Source organism: Entelurus aequoreus, linkage group LG18 (genome assembly GCF_033978785.1).
Source record: "Entelurus aequoreus isolate RoL-2023_Sb linkage group LG18, RoL_Eaeq_v1.1, whole genome shotgun sequence".
Taxonomy (NCBI): domain Eukaryota; kingdom Metazoa; phylum Chordata; class Actinopteri; order Syngnathiformes; family Syngnathidae; genus Entelurus; species Entelurus aequoreus.
In genome coordinates this window covers 34,287,481-34,303,736 of record NC_084748.1, presented here as the reverse complement: position 1 = coordinate 34,303,736, position 16,256 = coordinate 34,287,481, and the positions used below count along the sequence as shown (strand labels likewise).

The 16,256-nt window shown below is 40.7% G+C and overlaps 1 long non-coding RNA gene across 1 annotated transcript; it reads right to left on the bottom strand.

Annotated features, from left to right (window-relative positions):
* Positions 1–2,462: 2,462 nt before the first annotated feature.
* LOC133633585 (uncharacterized) lies at positions 2,463–11,255 on the bottom strand. Its single transcript, XR_009821794.1, has 6 exons — positions 11,183–11,255; positions 8,463–8,524; positions 5,589–5,700; positions 4,609–4,686; positions 3,225–3,322; positions 2,463–2,570 (listed from the first exon to the last, which is right to left on the bottom strand). It is a non-coding gene; the product is annotated as an uncharacterized LOC133633585 (long non-coding RNA).
* Positions 11,256–16,256: the final 5,001 nt, after the last annotated feature.

Sequence of the window (16,256 nt, the reverse complement as noted above, 5' to 3'; positions counted from 1 at the left end):
CGGGGGTGACCTGATATTCAGCTGGGAATGACTACAACAGTAAATAAACACAAGACATATATATACTCTATTAGCCACAACACAACCAGGCTTATATTTAATATGCCACAAATTAATCCTGCATAAAAACACCTACGTGTTTGTTATGCTAGCTCCTAGCTCCTCTGCTAGCTCCTAGCTCCATAGAACACGCCAATACAATTCAAACACCTGATCAACACACACAATCACTCAGCCCAAAAGACCGCTCACCTAACCCAAGGTTCATAAAGCTTATATATTTTAAAAAAGTTACGTACGTGACGCGCACGTACGGTCAAGCGATCAAATGTTTGGAAGCCAAAGCTGCATACTCACGGTAGCACGTCTGCGTCTTTGTCATCCAAATCAAAGTAATCCTGGTAAGAGTCTGTGTTGTCCCATTTCTCTACAGGCGTCTGTGTATCAAAGTCAAAAGTCCTCCTGGTTTGAGTCTCTGTTATCCGAGTTCTTCCATCTTGACTGCATCTTTCGGGAATGTAAACAAAGAAGCGCCGGCTGTGTACGTGTTGCTGCTGACTTCCCTCGCAAAATAGACGCTTCGCACCGACAACTTTCTTCTTTGCTTGCTCAGCTTCTTTCTCCATAATGCAATGAACAAATTGCAACAGATTCACCAACACAGATGTCCAGAATACTGTGTAATAATGACATGAAAACAGAGCTATTTCGTATTGGCTTCAATGGTGTCCGAATACTTCCGTTTCAATGATTGACGTCACGCGCATACGTCATCCTCAGAGGCGTTTCGAACCGGAAGTTTAGCGGCAAATTTAAAATTGCACTTTATAAGTTAACCCGGCCGTATTGGCATGTGTTGCAATGTTAAGATTTCATCATTGATATATAAACTATCAGACTGCGTGGTCGGTAGTAGTGGCTTTCAGTAGGCCTTTAACACTCGTGCAGGGAAGGGCACGTAAAACTAAAAACTAGTGCGGTTAGGAGGGCACAAAGAGACTCAAACTCAAAACTAGATAAAGCTTACATTGAAGCGCGGAATGAATGAACAGTGTGCCACAGCAGTCAATGCTTGAGCGCTGAATACTTTTTCTTCTTTACAGTTTTACCGCAGCCAGCATCCATGTGTTGCATTACTGCCATCTTCAGTTTCATTATATAAGTACATTACAGTCTCTCCTTGAGTCTAGTATTATTCAAAAACTCCCATATTATTTTCCTTCCATTTTCAGTGTCCGCAAGATTTATCAGGCTCTTCAGCGTCCCATCCACAGGTCCCGGTACCCTCAGTTTTGCAGTCATAGTCAGTCTTGCTATATTATACTTAGTATATTCCATAAAAACGTGTTCTACTGTTTCTAATATTCTACATTGTTCACACATTCCTGTTGGGTGTTTCCCAATAAAAACTATTTATCATTTAAATAGTTATGCCCAATCTTAATTCTGTCGAGCGCGGGATAAAGTGCAGGGCTGGTTTAAAAAGGCTGTCTAATTACTAATACAACTCAAGTGGACCTAACAGCGCTCTGAAGTAGGGGTCAAGTTGCTTCAGGAAGGACAAAACCAAAACAGGAAAATAAACCAAAATAAGAGTGCCAACATGGCACTGCCATATTTATTATTGAAGTCACAAAGTGCATTATTTTTTTTAACATGCCTCAAAACAGGAGCTTGGAATTTGGGACATGCTCTCCCTGAGAGAGCATGAGGAGGTTGAGGTGGGCGGGGTTGGAGGGGGTGGGGTTGAGGTGGGGGTGTAGGGGGTAGCGGGGGTGTATATTGTAGTGTCCCGGAAGAGTTAGTGCTGCAAGGGGTTCTGGGTATTTGTTCTGTTGTGTTTATGTTGTGTTACGGTGCGGATGTTCTCCCGAAATGTGTTTGTCATTCTTGTTTGGTGTGGGTTCACAGTGTGGCGCATATTTGTAACAGTGTTAAAGTTGTTTATACGGTCACCCTCAGTGTGACCTGTATGGCTGTTGACCAAGTATGCTTGCATTCACTTGTGTGTGTGAAAAGCCGTAGATATTATGTGACTGGGCCAGTCGCAAAGGCAGTGCCTTTAAGGTTTATTGGCACTCTGTACTTCTCCCTACGTCCGTGTACACAGCGACGTTTTAAAAAGTCATACATTTTACTTTTTGAAACAGATACCGATAATTTTGAAACCGATACCGATCATTTCCGATATTACATTTCAAAGCATTTATCGGCCGATAATATCGGCAGTCCGATATTATCGGACATCCTTAATAATGACACAACAGAAACACCTATTGGGATTCTTGCAGACGTCATTTCAAACGGATGGAGGCTACACAAGACGACATCACATTTACCCTTCATCCTCTTCTCTGTGTCCCCTGTCACTTGACTGCCCCCCCCACACACACCCCTTGGCAAACGCGACAGGATAACCTTAGGTGTTATATGCTCACCATCTCTTCTTCTTCAAGGACAACCTCTGCTGTCATCGCCAAAATGAAAGCCTCTTCCCAATTAAACTTTGTCCTTTTTCTCTCTTTGTGCTTCCGATGAAGAGCCAAGGATCACCCAAAACCCATTATAGCCTGCAGATAATGAACGAACATAAATATTTATCGCTGTAATTACTGATATTTCACCGCAACGTGTTGCCAACTATGTAGTGATGATGGGAATAAACAAGCAAAGAAATGGTACACTAATGCAAAAAGCCATTAGAGGCGATTGCCGGTATATCTATTTTTATGCTCTGGGGCACCTTGTCTAGTAGCGCCGCTTCTGTTAATCACTCATAAACACTGAAGGGTCTTATAAGGGGCAATGATGATGCTGGATAAATATTTTCAGCCCCGCTCTCCATCTCTTCACCCTTAAAGGACCTTGGCTAGAGTGGACAGGTCAGACCACTGGAGACTGAACGTGAGAAGGGAAGTGGGAGGGGCGAATGTCTGTGTGCACGTGGGCTTAATAAAAACGACTAAAAGAGCTTTAAGGGCACAGAAAGCGTGAAATAGATCATAGTTCTTAAACTTTTTTTCAATAAGTACCACCTCAGAAAAACAATTGGCTCGCCAAGTACCACCATAATGACCAATACAGTAACATACTAGGCCTCAGTATTCATTAAAAACAAGGCAGATGTTTTATTTAACAATTATATTTTATATTCTTGGCCATATCTAATTGATTCTTTGGCGTACCATTTGAAATAGACGACAAGAGTGTGTGTGCATACTTACTTTGTGTGTGTTTAAGCTGCAGATGGGAGGAGAGACACATCAATAAGACCAAGAGAAGTATTTCTTGTACTTTTGGGAGGGGTGTTGCGAGAGGGAGACTGAAAGAAAAGAAAGAAAAGTGAAAGAAAAGTTAAACATGGAGAAAAAAAATGCAACCTGTACGCAGAGGTCGAGAGGGCGCTAAGGTAGAGGTAGAGGAGCCACTGTTACTCTTACTTTAGAGCGGTCCTTCTCAAATAGTGGGGGGGGGGCATCCCTTTTTTCCCCCCGTGCCAGAATATTGACAAAGCGTATGTAGAGCTTGTCTTCACCGTGACTACTGTGGAAGACGAGGAAATATCCATGTGTAGTCAATTATATTATGCAGAGGTGTACTTACAACAATTTCATAGACTGCTTAAGAGTAATAGGGCTCAAGTAAAGGTAAAAAGTAGTCATCCAAAAAAGTTACTTGAGTAAGAGTTAGTATCTACTAAAAAACACAAAAGTACTGAGTAACTGGTGAGGAACAGTGTGGTTTTCGTCCTGGTCGTGGAACTGTGGACCAGCTCTATACTCTCGGCAGGGTCCATGAGGGTGAATGGGAGTTTGCCCAACCAGTCTACATGTGTTTTGTGGACTTGAAGAAGGCATTCGACCGTATCCCCCGGGAAGCCCTGTGGGGAGTGCTCAGAGAGTATGAGGTATCGGACTGTCCGCTCCCTGTATGATCAGTGTCAGAGCTTGGTCCGCATTTGGCGGCAGTAAGTCGGACACGTTTCCAGTGAGGGTTGGACTCTGCCAAGGCTGCTCTTTGTCACCGATTTTGTTCCTATCTTTTTTATGGACAGAATTTTTCTTCTTTTTGCAGATGATGTGGTCCTGATGGCTCCATCTGGCCAGAATCTTTAGCTCTCACTGGATCGGTTCGCAGTCGAGTGTGAAGCGACTGGGATGAGAATCAGCACCTCCAAGTCCGAGTCCATGGTTCTCACCCGGAAAAGGGTGGAGTGTCATCTCCAGGTTTGGGAGGAGATCTTGCCCCAAGTGGAGGAGTTCAAGTACCTCGGAGTCTTGTTCACGAGTGAGGGAAGACTGGATCGTGAGATCGACAGGCAGATTGGTGCGGCGTCTTCAGTAATACGGACGCTGTATCGATCCGTCGTGGTGAAAAAGAAGCTGAGCCAGAAGGGGAAGCTCTCAATTTATCGGTCGATCTACGTTCCCATCCTCAGGAGCTCAAAGTAAGGCCGTTGCTCCTCCACATCGAGAGGAGCCATGTGAGGTGGTTCGGGCATCTGGTCAGGATGCCACCCGAACGCTTCCCTAGGGAGGTGTGTGGGTGCCATCCATCCATTTTCTACCGCTTGTCCCTTTCGGGGTCGCGGGGTGTGCTGGAGCCTACCTTAGCTGCATTCAGGCGGAAGGCGGGGTACACCCTGGACAAGTCGCCACGGACTGCGGTGTATACCTACAAAATTTGCTAAAACAAAAAGATAGCATATACGTTAGCATGCTAACAGATATTATTCGTGTAGAAAAAAAAAAAAAATTACGCCGAGGTGTATACCTGCAACAATAGCAAAAGAGTTAGCATGCTAATGTTAGAATGCTAACGATTGGGCTGCAGGCTGTTAAAAAATTAGCTCCGGGATGCAATTTGAACGCCCCTGCTTTAACCATTCGAGAGGCAGCAGAAGATCTTCCACTTCTGTAACCAGGCATGAGATTACAACCTGAATCATTTCCCCCAATGAGGCGTATTCCGCGTCTGTACCCTTCGCAGTAAAGCACAAAGAGCATTACTGTACTTTTAACACTCGGTAAGCACGGGCACTAAACAAAACACACAATCTGCTTTACAAGGTATATATTTATTGTGTTGTTTTACAGAGGTGCAGGCCAAAGGCTGCGTGCACCCTGCACAATGTTTCATATTTGAAGCCTAATGCGGGAAAACAAGAACAACAAAAATACATCCAGCCACAGAAATTATGTGCGGCTGTAAAACTTCCTCCAGGTTTATCTTGTGGATAAATGTGTCTCACCTTTAGTATCAAACCCCAGAGCAAACAGGTTACAGACCCTATCTGCACTTTTACAGCAGAGCATAATAATGTTTTTTTTTAGTATGAATATAAAAATAATGTGCAGGGGTGTGGAAACCTAAAAAACAGCTCCAGTGTGGAGTTAGCCAAAGTGAAGCACCGTCCATTAAACACCAATAATGTTTGTTCTTACTGCCATATTTTATAGAACACACCAGGATATAAGTTGCACCCACAAATTTTTGAAGAAAAAAATAGTTTCCAAATATTAGCCTCTCCGGACGATAAGCCGTTAATATATATGTGGTGAATGTTTTGTGAATGTTTATTTACATACCTTAATTGTTTTCAAGCAGAAGTCATCATGGACCCACTAGCTGCTAAACAGCTAAACAGACTCAATAACTCCACGGTGACGTCTTGGCGAGTTTATTGAGGAATTTGTGAAACTGAAACAATACAAAATAAATGTCATTGTAAGTTAATAATACTAACACAGATACAAATACACATATACTCACATACACACTGTTATTCATACATACATACATAGGTAACTACGCTCCCACATACATACACAAATACAGTACATACCTACAAACTCAAAGTTCATACATCCACATGCACATTCACGGTACAAACATACATATACACATACATGTACATATACATTCACTGTACAAACATACATATACACATACTGTACATATACATTCACTGTACAAACATACATATACACATACTGTACATATACATTCACTGTACAAACATACATATATACATACTGTACATATACATTCACTGTACAAACATACATATACACATACTGTACATATACAAGTACATATACATACATTCACTGTACAAACATACATATACACATACTGTACATATACAAGTACATATACATACATACACTCATGCACATAATCACGTTTCATCAAACATGAATTAACGTTGTTGCCCTAGGGTAAACTGGATAACACATGGCACACTGACAAGGGTTAACCTATTGTTACTATAACAATCTACAAGGTTAATATAGGTTGCTTCTCTTTCTTCCCCTCCATTTTTCTGCATTCTTTTTTATCTGTAGTTATCATTACATATAAGTATTTTGCATTTGAACAACTGTATTGTTGATAATAGAGGTAAATTATTGGTATCGTTCATTATCAATAGCGCTATTTCTATTGATCCATTTGTGGTGTAATAATGCTTATTGTAATTTCTGTATTATTATTTATTTCACTAACTGCTTCTTTGCTATCACTTTTACCATCATATTTGTACATATCCTATTTGCTGATGTTGCTCTATTGTTGTTGTTGTTGTGTTTGCTGTTGTTGTTTTTGTCTCTCTGTCTTATCCCCCTCTTACCCCCGGAATTTCCCTCTGTCTTCCTTTTTTTCTCTTTCTATCCCCTCCTGCTCCGGCCCGGCTGCACCAAATAATAATATAAATACATTTAATAAAGTCAAATACAAATAAGGCAACAAGAGAAGTATCCCACACTTCTCTTTTGTAAAGTAAATCTGAACAGCCGATATGGGCATCTAAATCAACTATATGATTTGCCTGAGAAGCTGGACAGGACAAAAATAATAATAATAATGATAATAATAATAATACTAACACAGACATTTGTAAAGATGTTAGCCTACTAGCTGATGCTAACGACGCTAACTTCATTACATTACAATAGCATGAAAACACTCTAACAGACATCACAAATGGGCCGATTTATTAAGTAATAATTGTTTTAGTTAAACTGTAAAAGTTACAAACGTTGCTTGGAGTGATAAATGAGACATCCCTTTGAGCAAAAACGCTGTTTCTGGTTACAGAATCAAAACAGGAAGTACATTTTCAACCCGCACTACCCGCAGTGAGCAAACTCATCCAAAAGAGGGCGCTATAGCATGAACAACTAACACACCATTTCAGCCCTTTGCATGGATTTAATGCAAACTATTGAACACAAAACATTATGGGCACAAACTGGGAAAAAAATCCATATCCGATTTTATAAGCCGCAGGGTTGACAATCTAGGAAAAAGTAACAGTTTATAGTTCGGTATTGATGGTACATTTTCCCTGATAGTTTATGTCAACACATGAATATCCATCACCTTGGATGTCTTTGTGAGAAAGTCTTTCAATTTTAGGTCCGATTCCACAGTGAGGAAATAACTTTGGACACCAAAACTTTAATGTTTCATTGAGAATATCGAATATTACACAACGTGTTAAAAAATCTGTCAAAATGTTTTAGTACGACTTTGGTAAGCTATGAAGCCCCTCTTGATGGATTTCCGGAGCATTACGGCTACCGTGCTTCAACTTACGAGTATTATTATGGTGTGTTACCCCAAAATAGCACCTATTAGGACACATTATCTGGCATTTCGCAATATTATGCAAAACCAACTTTTCTTACCTATCGGTACGTGCTGATGTGTATTTGGGATCCCGAAAAATTGCGCGCGTACGCCATTGTAGCTTGATGCCAGAGTCATTAAGCGCCTTCTTTTTCTCTATCCTCTTTCTGTGGGACTTTCATCCTCCACTGTTTCCATTTCTAATACAAAGTAGAGTGCAGTTATAACTAGATGTCCGATATTATCGGCTGATAAATGCTTTAAAATGTAATATCGGAAATTATCGGTATAAAAATTATCGGTATCGGTTTCAAAAAGTAAAATTTATGATTTTTTAAAACGCCGCTGTGTACACGGACGTAGGGAGAAGTACAGAGCGCCAATAAACCTTAAAGGCACTGCCTTTGCGTGCCGGCCCTATCACATAATATCTACGGTTTTTCACACACACAAGTGAATGCAAAGCATACTTGGTCAACCGCCATACAGGTCACACTGAGGGTGACCGTATAAACAACTTTAACACTGTTACAAATATGCGCCACACTGTGAACCTGTGACGATCGGTCACTTCATTTCTGTTTGTCTCCTTGGTTTTTGTATTACTTCCGGTCAGTGCTCTTATTTTGTTAAATTTCCTGTTCCGCGGAGCACTGTTTTCTCTTCACCTGCCGTTGATTGGCAGTCGGTCCACACCTGCTGCCAATCAGCATATGTCTATTTATGTTTTCTCTCGAGCACTCCTCAGTGCTCGATGATAGACTTCTATGTTTGGAACAATTCCGCAAGACTGCTTTATTTTCTGTTTATGTTAATTAAAATCATCTTACCTGCACATCCTCCTCCTGGTTCTTGCATCTTGGGGACACACAAACTGCAGCCATGCGAGTTCCTAACAGAACCCACACCAAACAAGAATGACAAACACATTTCGGGAGAACATCCGCACCGTAACACAACATAAACACAACAGAACAAATACCCAGAACCCCTTGCAGCACTTACTCTTCCGGGACGCTACAATATACACCCCCCGCTGCTCCCCATCTCAACCCCAACCCCGCTCACCTCAACCTCCTCATGCTCTCTCAGGGAGAGCATGTCCCAAATTCCAAGCTGCTGTTTTGAGGCATGTTAAAAAAATAATACACTTTGTGACTTCAATAATAAATATGGCAGTGCCATGTTGGCATTTTTTTCCATAACTTGAGTTGATTTATTTTGGAAAAACTTTGTTACATTGTTTAATGCATCCAGCGGGGCATCACAACAAAATTAGGCATAATAATGTGTTGATTCCACGACTGTATGTATCGGTATCGGTTGATATCGGAATCGGTAATTAAGAGTTGGACAATATCGGAATATCGGATATCGGCAAAAAAGTCATCATTGGACATCTCTAGTTCTAATTTATATCTGTCAGTAGCTTCGCTATGGAAGCACTAAAAACTACTATTAAAACAAAGATGACGGGGAGAATACGCTGTTGAAGTGGAGGCACGTAAATAAGGCCGCCCAACAAACGGCGCATCCTGAAGAGACGATCAGAAAGCGGCTTGAAAAATAATCTACGCAACATTTTGACCGAAGAACCACCATTACATGTTATGTGGACCACAAGGAAATGTTTTAAATGTAGAAAAAAAAAAAATCATAATATGACTCCTTTTAATGCGCCTTATAATTTGGTGCGACTTTTGTATGAAAATAGACCTGAATAGACCCACTCATCGGCAATGGGATTTATAATCCGGTGCGTTTTATGGTCCAAAAAATATGGTAAGTAAATGCGCTTTTGTTATTTACGGTATTTTGGGGGTTTTGACAAATACCAATACAAATAGCTATTCCCGTATAAAAGGGCCACATCCTACTCAATTCAGGGGCTTCGAACATGATATTGGATCCCAGTAGGACCTTATATAGTAAGCATCCATTTATAAAATACTTCATAAATTCCTGGTGTTTACGTGGTGAATCCGAGTTGTTTTCCTTTTGGCCGAATTCTCCAGCCTCCTTCTAAGCACGCTGGGGGTCGAGGGTTGGCTCCACCCTTCCAATCATTATTCAGGTAAAACAACGTTACAGTGGTACCTCAACTTAAGAGTGTTGTGAGGTAAGAGCTGTCTCTCGACTAATTCTTAAGCTTTGAGTTACAACCAAAAATGTGAGATACAAGAATCCCCGCCATGGCTGAATGAGCAGGTATCGGACACCTCGGTCTCCTTAGACGCATCCTCGCTCATCCATGCGGACTGGCCGAGAGTTAGTGGGCGGCCGGGGGTGGAGTCGGCTCTCTTGGTTGCTTTGTCGGGTGTGCTCCCGTCTCTGGCCATGCCCCCACCCCAGCAGACGATGGCGTGGAACACCACAGACGCCACCACAGTGTATATGTTTTTTTCATTTGTATTATTATTTTTGTTATTTATTTATTTTAAGTTTTTTGTAGCTGAATGTAGAAATGGCTGGTTGCATCAGCTATGCTCTTTTAATGTATTTAATGTCCTTTGTGTTCTTTGATGTTTCCCTCTTACACATGTTTATGTGTGCTATGGCTATGAGGTTTTTTTTTTTCCATTGTCCTCAGTCTGGACCCCCTCTCCAAGCGTTTACCTGTTTCTCACCTTTTTTGTAAGGGGCGCCGGAAGTTGGCAGACCCGTCAGAGATCCTGTTCTGTCTCCCTGTAATGTTTGTCTGCTCTTGAATGGGATTGTTCTGAAAATCTTAATTTTCCCTTCGGGGATTAATAATGTATTTCTGATTCTGATTCTGATTAGTTGGCGTAGCAAACGTCCCAATGAAAAGCCTAAGATTCACACAAAACATCTGGTCTTACTCGCTAGCATTAGTTTAAAGCTAGAAAGCGACATAATTCAGGACTAGGATACTAAAAAACTCCTTTGTCCCACATGCCATCAGACTGTACAACTCATCTCTATGGTGGTGGGGGGGGGGGGGTACTAGGATGACAGGGGATGCAAAACAATAACAGTGCAATACTTTTTCATAACATGGTCACTACTGCCTAGTTTCTCTTGTTATATTCTTATGTTTAATGTTATATTTTTATTCTTATTGTTGCTTTTTATTTTTATTCTTATTGTAATATTTTCTATTTTATTTCCATTTATACCCCCATTGTTTACTTTTTAAAATTTGATCTCAATTCTGTACGCTGCTGCTGGAATTTAAAATTTCTTCTCCTGAAGGAATCAATAAAGTACCATCTATCTATAACTTGGTTTTTTAAACCATGGGAAGGAAGAAAGTGAGTGTGAAGGACAGTGCTGAGAAGAAGTGGACGATATTCATTGAATTAAAGAAAGAAATCATCAAAAACATGGCGAGCGTATAGCAGACTTAGCGAAGCAATTTGATCGAATCACTGCCGGTCTGCACCATACTGAAGCAGAATGTGACTAACAACAGCCAAGAATGTTAAAAAATTATATCTAAACAGCGGACATTTATCCATGAAAATATGGACAAGCTGCTGATAGTGTGTTTGACCGATAAGCAGGTAGAAGGAGACTGAAGTCCACTCACCAAGGTAAATGCTGTACATCAGTGGTCCCCAACCAAGCGTTTGCTACCGGGCTGCACAGAAACAATAATTAATTCATAAACTACCACATTTTCTCCAACTTAACTTTCGCCTTTCCCACTAAACACACCAATAAGCTTGTTAATAGATGTATATGACAACTCATTTGTTATAGTACATGGTACAATGCACATTAATGGACATATAAAATGTTAATGTGCCAGACTGGAGGCAAAGGCACATTTTTCACGCTAATTTTTTTGCTGTTTTTGTCTGCCGCACGTAGAAAAGCCGATCCGTGAGAATAATGCATACATTAAACCGGTCCCTGGTGTAAAAAAGGTTGCTGTACATTATTATTACATTATTTCATGAAACTACTGTAGTTGTTAGTAGTACTGTTGCCAAAAAAATAATACTGAATGAGCAGTATTATTTGTAAAGTGTGGTGAAAGTATTTGCATTCATATACTGTACAAACTCATGTTGTATTGTACAACACACCCGGTGAGGTGTGTTTTTGCCCTTTTTGGGTTCTTTCTGCAACTATTTCTCCTTCAATGGCTGCTGTTTGAGGTGAGCGTTGGCACATCAAAACACTGAAATGTGCAATTCAGTCATGTTTGCAACCCAACCAGGGACCACTAACACCACCATGGAGAGCAATAGTCTATCCTGTGTGTGCGTTTGTGTGTCTACGTGTGTGTGTGTGTGCGTGTGTGTGTGTGCATGGCGGTGTGATGTTGAGATGAAAACGGGCCAGCACGCCTGGATATGCTGACTCAATCAGTGGACTGTCTGGCAGGGAGTCTCGCATCACAGCCAGTCACCGTGGTGATCTGTCACCATGGGGACAGGTTTTCTTCGCTGGGCTTCAGTAATAAAATGTCTACCTGAGCCCTGCTCGGCTTCTTATTCGCTCTCTTCCTCCTCTGGACTTCTCTGATGAAATGAATTGCACACACACACACACACACACACACACACACACACACACACACACACACACACACACACACACACACACACACACACACACACACACACACACACACACACACACACACACACACACACACACACACACACACACACACACACACACACACACACACACACACACACACACACACACACACACACACAACTCCACGTGGGACCAAGCAGCTCCATCACTGTCACACAGTGCCCAGATTGGGTGCCAAAGCCTCTAATCAAGACAAGAAGCACATTTCACAGCCTTATAAACGCGTCTACTCCGTCTGGCCCATGAATGTGTGCCTGAAGTAGTGTTGTAACGATACCAATATTTTGGTACCGATACTAAAATTACTTCGGTACATTTCTAAATAAAGGGGACCACAAAAATTTGCGTCATTGGCTTTATTCTAACAAAAAAATCTTAAGGTACATTAAACATATGTTTCTTATTGCAGTTAAGTTCTTAAATAGAATAGTGAACACACTAGACAACTTGTCTTTTAGTAGTAAGTAAACAAACAACGGCTCCTAATTAGTCTGCTGACATATGCAGTAACATATTGTGTCATTTATCATTCTATTATTTTGTCAACATTATTAAGGACAAGTGGTAGAAAATGTATTATTAATCTACTTGTTCATTTACTGTTAATATCTGCTTACTTTCTCTTTTAACATGTTCTGTCTACACTTCTGTTAAAATGTAATAATCACTTATTCTTCTGTTGTTTGATACTTTACATTAGTTTTGGATGATACCACAAATTTGGGTATCAATCCGATATCAAGTAGTTACAGGATCATACATTGGTCGTATTCAAAGTCCTCATGTGTCCAGGGACATATTTCCTGAGTTTATAAACATAATATACATTTTAAAAAAACAAAAGAAAATGTTGTGATGCCAAAAAATATTGACGTAATTATAGTAGTATCAACTAGATACGTGCCTGTACTTGATATCATTACAGTGGATGTTAGGTGTAGCGTTTGTTTACATTTTGATGCTGGTGAGCTACGGTGTGAAGTGAAGCATGTTTAGCTATTCCTCGTCCTGCAGGAATGATACTTGTAAGAAACTTACTTTATTTGTCGCCATGGAGACCAGGATTAGTGATTTAGAAGTAGCTAAAACACTGCCGACGGCTGATGGACATTAGCCGCTAGCTAGCTAGCCATGTCTTAAAGCACCTCTTCCTGAGGGCGTTTCAGTGTTATAACTTCACCTTTATCGTTAGTTTTTAAGCCAAAATGCGTCCGTTCTCCCTTTTCTGTCTACACACTATGTCTGTTTGTAAGTACTCCGTGATTGTGTGCCGCTGAACATGCTCCTCTGTTTGTAAACCAGTAATGTACCGAAAATGATTAATTAGTATCGCGGTACTATACTAATACCGGTATACCGTACAACCCTAGCCTGTAGTGTATCTTACCATACTTGCCAACCCTCCCGTTTTCAGCGGGAGAATCCCGGTATTCAGCGCCTCACCCGACAACCTCCCGGCAGAGATTTTCTCCCGACAAACTCCCGGTATTCAGCCGGAGCTGGAGGCCACGCCCCCTCCAGCTCAATGCGGACCTGAGACTGAGTGGGGACAGCCTTTTCTCACGTCCGCTTTCCCACAATATAAACAGCTTGCCTGCCCAATGACGTCATAACATCTAGGGCTTTTAGAGAGTAGAGTGGACAACTGCGCACACAACAAGGAGACAAAGCAGAAGAACGAGGAAAGCAAGATGAAGAAATACGCTTGCAAGTTCCAAAACGAATGGAACAAGAATTTCAGTTCATCCAGGACAGTTCGAAGGGGAAGGTGTATGTTGCCTGTAAATATGTAGAACAGACTTCTCCATTGAACACGGTGGCCGAAATGATATACTCATCATGAACGGAGAAGTTAAACAGGACAATACTGCCATCTAATGGATAACCACCGGTACACTGAAATTCAAGTATTTCTTTTATGTAAATAAAATAAATATATATACATATATATATATATATATATAGCTAGAATTCACTGAAAGTCAAGTATTTCATACATATATATATATATATATATAGGAAATACTCGAGTTGGTGAATTCTAGCTGTAAATAACCATGCCCCCAACCCCCCCCCCCCCCCCCCCGCCCCCAACCCCTACCCCCCACCTCCCAATATTGGAGGTCTCAAGGTTGGCAAGTATGTATCTTACTACATTTAATAGTCTTGTTCTCAGGCAAATGGAACAATCCGTTGGAATCCGTTTACTCATCTGCAGAGAGTACCACACATTTGTTTGTGGTGGACAAGGTGGACTTAATTTGTTCAAATTACATTTTTTGAATTATTTGTGTTGGGAAATAACAGCAATGAGGAGGTAGAAAATAGCGGCGTTCTCAGCCGAATCTCCCAGCAGGCACAAGACAATAAAACAACGTTGAGAACTTGCTGAATTAGGTCCTGGCGTTGAGCAAGAAACAACATGCTTTTTGACGACATTTAATCAACGTTGGGTTATGACGTCGATTATACCATTGAAATTTGGTCGTTTCCCAACCAATATTCCACAACACAAACAACGTTGAAACGACATGTTTCTTGACAATGTTTGATCAATGTCAGGTTGTGACGTTGATTTGACCATTGAAATCTGGTTAGACTTGGACTTAGACTTCCTTTTATTGTCATTACAATTTGAATTTTACAGTACAGATAAGAACGGAATTCCGTTGCATTAGCTCATTGTAGTGCAGGATAAAAGAGCAATAAGGTGCAGATATAAATAAATAGATTACTGTACAGATAAATATATTGCACTTTTGCATATGCATCCACGTTTATGGATGTATGTTATATTGTCTTTACATTCCAGCGAGTTAATCCGTTTTGGGGGGGAATTGAGGGAATTATTATGATGTGTTCAAGAGTCTTATGGCCTGAGGGCTGCGGAACCTCTTTCTAGAGTCCAGCAGGGAAAACAGTCCTTGGTGGGGGTGGGAGGAGTCTCTACAGATTTTCTGAGCCCTGGTCAGGCAGTGGCTTTTTGCGATTTCCCGGATAGGAGGAAAAGAAGTCCTGATGGTTTTTTCCGTTGACCATTTAGTGGTCTATTGTACGGAATATGTACTGTACTGTGCAATCTACTAATAAAGGTTTCAATCAATCAATCAAAAAACTCTCTGCAGAGACTTCCAGTCTGAGGCACTGCAGGCTCCAGTCCAGACAAAGATGCAGTTGGTCAGTAGGCTCTCAATAGTGCACATCAACGTTGTGTCAATTTGCAAACACAACTATTTTGCAACGTTGTTCCAAAGTCAGTTTTAAAGTACATGAATGTATAATCAACTTTGTATCAATGTCTTGTGCCTGCTAAACAAGCTTCTAAAAATATTTATGCAAACCTGGACAGCTAGTTAACATCTAAATGTCTTTCAATAAGCACACAAGTATAGTATCTTCTTGTATTTTAGTCAAGTCTTTAAAAAAAAAGGTAAACGTGGTATGTTATAGGCTGCTGGGAGCTAGCAGCTCCACAACAGCTGAGCACACAATGGCACACAAGCGAGGCATACATAATAAGTGTCCATAACTGAACAATAATGCAGTCTAAAACACCACAATTGTCAATATAAAGTTTCAGATAATGATCATTTATTTTTTACTTACAAAGTCTCCAAGTCAGAAGCTTATTAGAAAGTATCCAGTAAAAAATGTGTCTGCATCATTCAACTTACTTCATGATTAATTATTGTGGCCACAAAACAACTGATCATCCCATCTCAATTTTAAAGAGGCTGTTTGCAACTTACTAAAAGTTACATTTTTAAACAAAAAAATATAACAAAAACACAAACAAGCTTATGTTAACATTAGAGGTTATTTAAAAAATGTTTTCACAATGATTGATTATATCCAATAAGAATTGCTCATCTGCCCAAGTAATTTGTCTGGAGTTCAGGCTTGTCGCTCACTACTGTCTTGTACAGTCAAGCGCGTGCACACGAGCAAAATACACTATATTGCCAAAAGTATTTGGCCACCTGCCTTTACTCACATATGAACTTGAAGTGCCATCCCATGGAATTGTCCAAATGTTTTGGTATCCTGGA